The sequence below is a fragment of the Euprymna scolopes genome, chromosome 6 (genome assembly GCF_053919585.1).
Source record: "Euprymna scolopes isolate OS-2025 chromosome 6, ASM5391958v1, whole genome shotgun sequence".
Classification (NCBI taxonomy): domain Eukaryota; kingdom Metazoa; phylum Mollusca; class Cephalopoda; order Sepiida; family Sepiolidae; genus Euprymna; species Euprymna scolopes.
The window spans coordinates 67851407-67861406 of record NC_136487.1 but is presented as its reverse complement, the minus strand read 5'-3'; the positions used below and the strand labels follow the sequence as shown (position 1 = coordinate 67861406).

The 10000-nt window shown below is 33.8% G+C and overlaps 1 protein-coding gene across 2 annotated transcripts in view; it reads left to right on the top strand.

The window, feature by feature from the left end:
- The window catches only part of LOC145277680 (uncharacterized), a 683502-nt gene that overhangs the window by 642971 nt on the left and 30531 nt on the right, over nt 1–10000 (top strand). The window lies entirely within an intron of this gene.

Genomic DNA, 10000 nt, shown 5'->3' with positions numbered 1-10000 from the left:
AATGTCGATAAATATTCAACTGGTACTGACAGAAAGGGTTACTATATTAGAATTGACGCCTGCGATTATAGACGTTTTGGGATAGGAAAACAACTCCAATTTATTAATATATCACACACATACACATATATAGTTATGCATACGCATGTATATTTCAATACGGGTGTGTATTTACGTTAAAAGTTGTACTTATTTTTTTCTGTCCAATTTCTCGATGCGCGAAACATTGTAGATGCTTGTTAAGAACGTTTCAATGTGCTAATGTAAAAGTGGTTTCTCTATTTTTTATAATTTTATGTCGAGTAGCTGGAATAAATGTTGCTAAATATAATTGCTGTTTCCAAACGCCTTTTCCTATCCCCCCCCCAGCACTTTGAAAATTCATTACATCATCGTCGTTATTCTTGCAGTATTACTCACCTTCAGGGCCATAGATACGTTACTTTCTTCTCTTCATCCTCGGATTCTTTTGTCGTCGACACGTCTCCCTCTTATTAACATTAATTTTTTTTTTTCATTTTATTCCCCCTCGCACACTTTTTGTATGCTTGTTTTATGTGTGTGTTTTTCTTCTTTAGTTTTCTTTTTCTTTTTTTTTTCTTTTTTTGTTCTTTAGTTTTCTTTTTCGTTTTTTTTTTCTTTTTTCTTCTTTAGTTTTCGTTTTCATTTTTTTCTTTTTTCTTCTTTAGTTTTTTTTTTCGTTTTTTTCTTTTTTATTCTTTAGTTTTCTTTTTCGTTTTTTTCTTCTTTAGTTTTCTTTTTCGTTTTTATCTTTTTTCTTCTTTAGTTTTCTTTTTCGTTTTTTTTCTTTTTTCTTCTTTAGTTTTCTTTTTCGGTTTTTTCTTTTTTATTCTTTAGTTTTCTTTTTCGTTTTTATCTTTTTCCCTCTTTAGTTTTCTTTTTCGGTTTTTTCTTTTTCCCTCTTTAGTTTTTTTTTCGTTTTTTTCTTTTTTAGTTTTCTTTTTCGTTTTTATCTTTTTTCTTCTTTAGTTTTCTTTTTCGTTTTTTTTCTTTTTACTTATCTAGTTTACTTTTTCGTTTTTTGCTTCTTTAGTTTTCTTTTTCGTTTTTTACTTTTTTTCCTTCTCTTACTACTACCACTACGACTAATTATTTGTTCTTTTTCTACTGTAACGACAACCAATACGATTAATTCTCTTTATATCCTTCTTCTGACTAATAGCTTTCCCCCAAATGTTATATTGTGTTGCTGATCTGTGTTTGTTTTTACATTTTATTTACTTCCACGAACTCTTCGTCTTACTCTTTTCATAGCTTCATCTGGATCTTTTTATTTCTATTTATTTATTTCTTTTTTCACTATTTTTGACATGTAAATTTCTGCTTATTTTTTTTATTTATTTGTACACTTTTCTTATTCTTCGTTTATTTTTTGTTATATTTTTACTTTTATTTACAAACTATTTACTTATTATTTTTATATTTCTCATTTTTCTTCATTTTATTTAATGATAATCTCATATTTTTTTCTTCATTTAAAACTTTCATATTCTTCTTCGTTGTCGTCTGTTACACCATCATCATCTTATTATTATTCAGTTAACATACTTTACTTCTTTTTAATCACATATTATAAGTGTCAATATGTGTTCTTTGTGATTTCTTGTCTTTGTTTCGTCCTTGTTTTGCCCTTTTACTTATCTATTATTTATTCTCATTGCTCTAATTCTTTATATATATATATATATATATATATATATATATAAGTCGATTACTACAACTATTTTACCCCCCCCCTGTCGTAAATAATTTCACTCGCTACTTAATTGGCTGAAAAAGGCGAGGTTCATTTATTTTTATAAACTAGCGGTTAGAGCACTGTAAAAGTGGTGGACGAATGTTTGTTTAAAAAAAGACATTTGGCGAGATAATTTACGGGCGCCGCTCCCGTGGGTCGATCGGTAGAACTGTTGACTGTCCACGCGATAGTTCTAGATTCAATCCTCGGCTTGGGAGAGGTGCTAGTCTAGCGACACTGATGAGTTGTGATACAACGAAACAGGACTGTATGCCGATGACTACAAATATATATATATATATATATCTATATCTATCTATCTATATATATATGTGTGTGTGTGTGTGTGTGTGTGTGTGTGTGTGTGTGTGTGTGTGTATTAATCTTCTTAGGTTCTTTCGCCTTCATTTTTTATTTTTATTTTTATCGCTATTTTCTTCTTTTTCGTTTTTTTTTAAACATTCCTCCGGTGTAATTTTTCTCATTTTTGGTTTTTCAAACGTTTTGACTCACTTCTTTGGAGACTCACTCCTCTTTTTTTTTCTTTTTTTTTCTATTTTCTACTACCATTCAAGTAATATAGTTTTCTCTCTCGTTGTTAACCACTTTCTTTATTTTTACACCTCTTTTCGGTATGCCACCATGCTTTGAAAACACTTTCCATTTCAGCTATTTCCACCATTAAATTAGAGCCAGACAAATCGTGTTGACGGAATAAATAGCAATAAATAAAACACTATTAATCTAAAAAAAGAAAAAAAAGAAAAGAAATACACACTAAGTAAAAATAATAAAAAAAAAGTAAAACCAGCCAAAATAATGGCGTATCTGTGAATAAAAAACCGGACTAATTTTGAACATATTTCAAGGAGTTTAACTGTACTCCAGAGTTTTTTTTTCGTTTCTTTTTCTTTTCGTTCACACACGCATGCGTGCCGCTTTCCATCCATTCATAGAAGCAGCACATTAAAATACAAATAAATATAATAAAAATAGAGTGAACACGAAGAATGGGCAAAGTAGACGACATTCAAAGGATTCAGTTTAATTTACACTTTCCAATTGTGGACAGAGGCACCTCCTTCTGCCCGAAATATCAGCAGAAGAATGGAATCCTTAGAAAATTTAATAGAAATGATTTGGAAGTTTTATTTTTATTTCAGCATCTTTTTTTTTATTCTAAAACATCTCTAGCATTTGTTACCATGTATAACTCTGAATCATGGATTTGCAAGGGAGGGAACTAGTCTTAGCCCTATGTCTTACTCAACCTCGTTTGCATTGTTTTTATTGCTTTATTTCAAGAGGTTATTTCAAATCTTAGAAAGTGGCTTTGTCCGTCGGCTGACTGTTTAGTTTTACAGGTTTTAAGTTGGAAATAAAAAAAAAGCAGTCGATGAAGATTAAATGACAGTATATTATTTAATCAGTGTTCAAATATCTCTATATTTTATACTTGATCAGTTCAAAAGCAATATTATAACTAAAGCTATGAATAAAAGCATATTTGTTTCATTATTTTGACTCTCGAGTATATATCCGACACAGTAAGACACAATTAATCAACCTAGAACAACATCACTCTACATAAAAACATATAAGATATCAATGGATATATACCTGAGGATCAAAACAAGGAAAAGAATATGCTGTTGTTATAGCCCTAATTATAACCATTAAATTTCCTATTGTATTTCAAATATTTTATATTGGTCAATTATATCAATCGGATTATTAATTCTATTATAATTGTTAATAGTCTGTCACTCTAGTTTTGCATATAATTTCTGTTATCCTTGCAGGCTTGAGTTTTCTATATAATACTCGTTTATCTGTCAGGCTCGAGGTTTCACATATAATTTGCGTCTAATTGACACGGTTAAGTATAATATAGATTTTCATCTGTCTGTTGCAATTATGCTTGACATAATTTTATGTAAAACTTGTGTTTGACCTATAATTTTCGTTCGCCGCTCACGTTAGATTTTCACATACTTTTCATTTGCCGGTCAAATTAGTGTTTGACATTTCATTTTCGTTTGCCGGTCACGTTAGATTTTAACATATAATTTTCATTTAGCGATCACGTTTGAGCTTGATATATAATTTTCGATTACCGGTCACTTAGGAGTTTGACATTTAATTTTAGTTTGCAGGTCACGTTTGAGTATTAGATATAATTTTTCGGTCACATTAGAGTTTCACATAACTGTTAGTCAAATTATCACGTTCAAGTTTTACATATGCTATAAGTTTTCCCCTTTGCGGTTGTGTTTGCACGAATGATATTTATCGGCTTATGTATTTCTGGTTAACATAATTTCCGTTTAGATTTCACGTTTTTTTTTTCTTGCTTTATTTAAAGATGTGGCCTCAAATCTTGAAAAGCGACTTTGTCCGTTAGCTTACTTTTTGGTCTTTCATGCTTCAAGCTTGAAATAAAAGGTAATCTCCGTTCAAATGTAAAATTTCAAATTAATAGTTTACTAGAGACCACCGAGGTCAAATCTTTTGAACTTTGATCCCTTTGTAGCGAAATTCCAGGCAAAAAAAAAAAAACGATGGAAGGCTTGCACTATGTCTGATTATACTTTATGTAAAATTTCAAATGTTTAGACTAGAAATTGGCTGAGTAATTTGGTAGAGACCGCAGAGGTCAATTTTTTCTTTTACTTTGACCTCAGTTTTGCCTTCTAAAAATTAATTGTTCTGGGCTCAAATCAAATTAAAAAGTTTGATCCATGTCCAAGTAATCTACATAAAAAATTTCAAGTACGTAGTCCTAAAATTGCCGGATGAGTTTGGTAGAGTTTTCAAAGGTAAACCCGTTGAACTTTGACCTCTTGACAGCCAAATTTCTGGCCGAAAACTGATTAAAAAGATTTTCCCAAATCTCAATAATCCTTATATCATATCTCGAGTCTGTAGACTGAAAATTGTAGTAAAATGTACACACTCAGACACACACACACACACACAGACAATTTCACTTATATATATATATATATATATATATATATATATATATATATATATATATATATATATATACATACTAGCATGGGTGCCCAGCGTTGCCCAGCGTTGCTCGGGTATTTGGAGGTGTATGTTGAGAAAAAAAAGGTCAATTTTTTAAACTTTGACTCCTATTATGACCCCTAAAAATTTATTGTTTGGGGCTCTCATACAGTTATTAAGTTAGATCCATGTACAATGAACCTATATCTAAAATTTCAAGTGTTTAGACCGAAAATTGTCGGAGGAGTTTGGTAGAGTTCTCAAAGGTCAAATCGGTTAACTTTGACCTCTTAATCGCCAAATGTCTGGCCGAAAACGAATCACCTCGATTTTTCAAAATCTCAGTAACTTGTATATCAAATTTTGAGTCTGTAGACTTAAAATTGACAGAGTTGTTGCGTAGGGAAATGTACACACACCGACACACAGATACACACACAGACACACAGATACACACACAGACAAACACTTTCACTTTTATAGATATATAGATATCTTGTTTTATTTTCTTATCTGTCACCACACTCTTTATGACAATTCGCTAATATACTTGAAAAATAATTAGGTAGATAAATTGATAAAACTAATTTCGTATAGAGTCAATTCTAATCGAACCTCATCCTCCGTCGGTCACAATGCGTCACATAAACATTCGTTTTTCGCGCCGTCTTCTAAAATAGAGAAGAAAAAGACAATCGCGAGATGGGCTAAGACAGACATAACTGGTTTTCAAGTGCTTAATAATAATGAAAATGCAGTTAAAACTACGCGTTGCGAAGATAAAAAGTTTTGCTCGAAATGTTTTAAATCAGAAATAAGAGCAACGATATACATAATCCTCTTTATATCTAATCGATTTCATCAAAAACGTTATGCGATTATCGACAAATCAGGAACTTCTCAATTACTACAATTATGTTTCATGTTGAACAAATTATTTTGAAAGATTTACTTCATTTAAAAAAAAATCTACTTTCGTTTTAATGTATTTACGTTGCTTCCTCTTCAGTAGGTTTCGCACCATGCTTAGCGTGTTCGTGCCTATAACAACTAACAGAGTTGTCCCTATCGACGTTCTCTGTTTAGGAGCCTCTCGAGCGATTAGCAATAAACTAAACCCTTGTCAGAGAGAAGGTAAAGCTTGGGAATGTTGAACTCAGAGAGCTAAACAGAATCATATCTCAGCCCAACAACAACAATGTGCTCGTCGAACAGATTGCCGAAGCCGTATCCCCTCATGCGTCAACAATTACTCTTTGCTCTCATGGAAGTTACTGTTTTCGCCTATTGGCCTTTATATCATGTTTCACCCTTCACTACTACTACTACTACTACTACTACTACTACTACTAATAATAATAATAATAATAATAATAATAGGAGCAAAAGTAACAATGCCGGAAAACTTTGGAAAAAGAATGAGAGAGATTGGAATCAGAGGGAGAGTTTAGAAAATACAACATATAACAGTAATTAAAACGGTTGAAATATTAAGGAAAATCCTTGAATTCGGAGACTAATATGCATGAACTAAAAGCGCAAGTCGGGCATACAAAAAACCGCTACCGGTGTAAAACGCAAAAGAACATCACATGGAATAATGAAAACTGAAACTATTTCATTGTAAATTACCCTGCCTCCGCCCTTTTGTGTGTGGATGTCACCATAAACTGGCGCCACCCCAAATAAGTGAGGATGGTCAAGGGAGATGGAAAAACCAGGCAGAGAAAGCACTAGCCAGACCTCTGCCGGATAAGCGCAAAATGGATGGAGAGCTCGGGGAAGCATATTTCCACCCAAATTCTAGTGAAAACTTATCGTCATTACCAACAAGAAATCAAAGATGTTGCGATAACGCAAACTCATCTGTAAAGGTTAGCAAAAGAGGTGGAGAGTACTGGGCAGACTTCAGAGAACGCCACGTTGTTTTCAAAAAGAAATCTTAGATGATGGCTTGTGTGACTACTCGTTATGAGTAAATAATCATAGTAGTAGTAGTAGTAGTAGTAGTAGTAGTAGTAATAGTAGTAGTAGTAGTTAATGGGAGAAATTGGAATCAGAGGAATGGCTGGAAAGATACAACGAATAACAATAAGGAAAACGACTGAAATATTAAGGAAAACCCTTGAATGCTGAGATTAATACACATGAATCACAGGCACTGCAAGACGAGCTGCTGCAGAAAAATCAGATGTAGAAGCGTTACATGAACCCAAGAACATTGAAGATGCTTATCCATTAGTTCTCTATCCGTTCCCCCACCCCCTCCCATTACTCATTCACCGCTCCCAAAAAGAATGATACCAAATAGCCGAGAAGAATCAACGAGGATGAAAGGCCGAGGAGGGAGCACTGACCAGGCCTCCACTAGACAAGTGTGAAGAGAACTGGGATCTTGGGGAGGCTTATTGCCACTCAAATTCCAATGGATACTAATATCCGCTACTAGCGAGAAATAAATGGTAAGCGGTTGTTGCTATAATGCAAATTCATTTGCAAATGATATCAAGTGGGGGAGAGTACTGGAAAAATGGGGACACTTGTTGTCACTCAGCTTCCAGGGAACACCATAGGTTGTTTTCCAGGAGAGATCCTTTATGATGTTTGTGAGCCAATAATAATAATAATAATAATAATAATAATAACAACAAAGAATTGGAGAGATTGCAATAAGTGGGGGCAGAGAAGATACAACGAATTTCAATAATGAAAACTGCAGAAATATTAGGGAAACCCCTAGAATGTGGAGTTTAACACCACGCATAAACTGCACACAAATTGGACACAGAAATATATACAGATGCAAAACACTTATAATTGTAAGATACCGCCCCCTTTTTGTGAGTGTCACCATAAACGGACACCAGATGAAATAATGAGGATCAAGGAGGATGGAAAGACTGAGGAGAGAAAGCACTAGCCAGACCTCCGTTGGATTAGTGCAAAGAGGACTGGAACCTAAGTGTGGGCCTATTGCTACCCAAATCCTAGCTGGAAATCAATAGTAAGTGGCTGCTGCAATAACGCAAATTCTTTTGCAAAGGTTACCGAAAGAGTTGGAGAATACTGGAAATTTTGGAGACTTGTTGTTACTCAGATTCCAGGAAACACCACAAGTTGTTCTCAAAAAGCAATCTTTGAAGATGGCTAGTGTGACTACTCCTAGTGAGTAAATAATAAACATGACTATGATGTTTCTTCCTATTATCTATTCTTCTACGTTAACACTTTCTTCTCATCTTCTTTTTCATCCGTGCTTGTGCATTTGTTCCCAAATTTGTTTTCTCTTCAATCCCCGTGTAGTTCTGGCTCTTTCTTATCTTATGATCGATATATTAATTAATTGCTTAGAAAAGATCTCTATGCCTGTGTGTGTCTGCGTGTGTTCTTGCCTATACGGCATTATCACGTTGACACATCGGTTCTCGTCAGATCACTGAGGTTAAGCAACGTTGAGACTGGCTAGTACCAGATGGGTGACCATTTGGGAAGTCAATGGCGCTGTATGTGCTCTCCGCTTATCTCAGCATTTCTTCCAGTCGTCCTTAACCTCCAGTTGCCACTGGTATTTAACAACGCCGATTCAGGAGACGCGTGGTTAAAGATTATACAATTCTTGCCACAAAATTTCCACGCTCAGGCACCCTTAAAATAAATATCCATGGTCTTAACAGGCTACAAGAAGCTACTTAATGCGTATCTAATAAATCCACTTGTAATGCCGGTCTCTACAAGATCCGCCCGACAATATGTCTTCAATCGGTCAACAGAAAACTAATTATTCTTAAAACTGATTTAGTAACGCATTAGATAAGCCATCATTAAAACAGGCTCCGTTTATTTAAAAGATATAAACAAATCGCAATATTTTTAGTACGCATGTTATATTTAACAGATTTACAAATGCTATTTACAGACATTCACATCTATTTTTGCAGTTTTATTTTCATTTTGATTTTGCTAAGTATAGGTCAACCAACCTGGGCCAAACATGAACTCGCTAATCTAGAGATTCCAACCGAGAGATATTCTCAAGATTCTAAATTGTTTGTTCATCTCTTAATCTTGGTTTAACGCGTATATTGGCCACGCTTAACTTCGTTCGCTAACCGTTGCAAATAATTATTGCAACAGACGCCTGCCATTGGTTGCTTTTCGCAACGACCACTGTTCTTCCTAAGATTTTGGTAACACTAAGCCTCTCTAAAAGGGACGTAATCCTTCAAATGGGGGTATACTTTATCTCTCAGACATTCCATCTCCCTTGACCAATCGTTACTATTATTTTTGTTGTTGGTTGCGTGTTTTTGTTTTACGGCATCCTACCCCTTTTTAGGTTATTTAATGCCGAATCCAGTGATTTTGAGGAATTTTTTTTTAATAGAATATATTTTCTTTTTTTCAAGTTGGTTTCTATTTAACCCATAGTTGACACCCTGACAGGTACTACCACTCCGAGTCAGAGTGGACCTGGGAGTAATTGCAATTAAGATGTAGCTCCACAATCCCCAAAGCCCGCAAGATGGAGTCTTACCATCGGATATAGTTTAAGGTCATATCTAGCATCTTATTTCTTGTACTACTCAGTTCTTCTCATAAAGGTAATTATGAGAGGTTATTAAGTGATGATACCGGTGAAGTTTGGGTGACAACAAGTTTCGTCAGATTTCCAATACTCTTTATATCTTTCAATAAGCTTTACAAATGGCATTTCTTTCTCACATGAGCCGTTTACCATTGATTTCTAGCTGGCGACGACTATTGGTGTTCCCTCGAATTTTAAGTGGCAACTAGCATCCACATGGTCGCATCACTTTTCAAAGTAATATAGATAAGAGTTTGTTTTTGTTGTTGTTATTATTGTTATTATTATTATTATTATTATTATTATTATTAATATTATTAATATCATCATCTACATATTAATATGTTAGCACGTGTGTTATTTATTTTCTGCTCACACTTACATCCGAGTGATTCGTTTAATTGTCATGAACTTCCATCTCTCGTGATAAATAATTTTACCCAGAATTCTTCATGAGTTTTGGTTTCGATTTCAATTATAGATAATGACACTCAAGTCATTTATTTCTTTTATGAATAATTTTATCAAGAATTCTACACAGGTTTTGGTTTCAGTTTCGATAATAGCTGATTTCACTCCACTCATCTATTTAATGATTCATTTTCTCAAGAATTCTGCATAAGGTTTGTTTCGGTTTC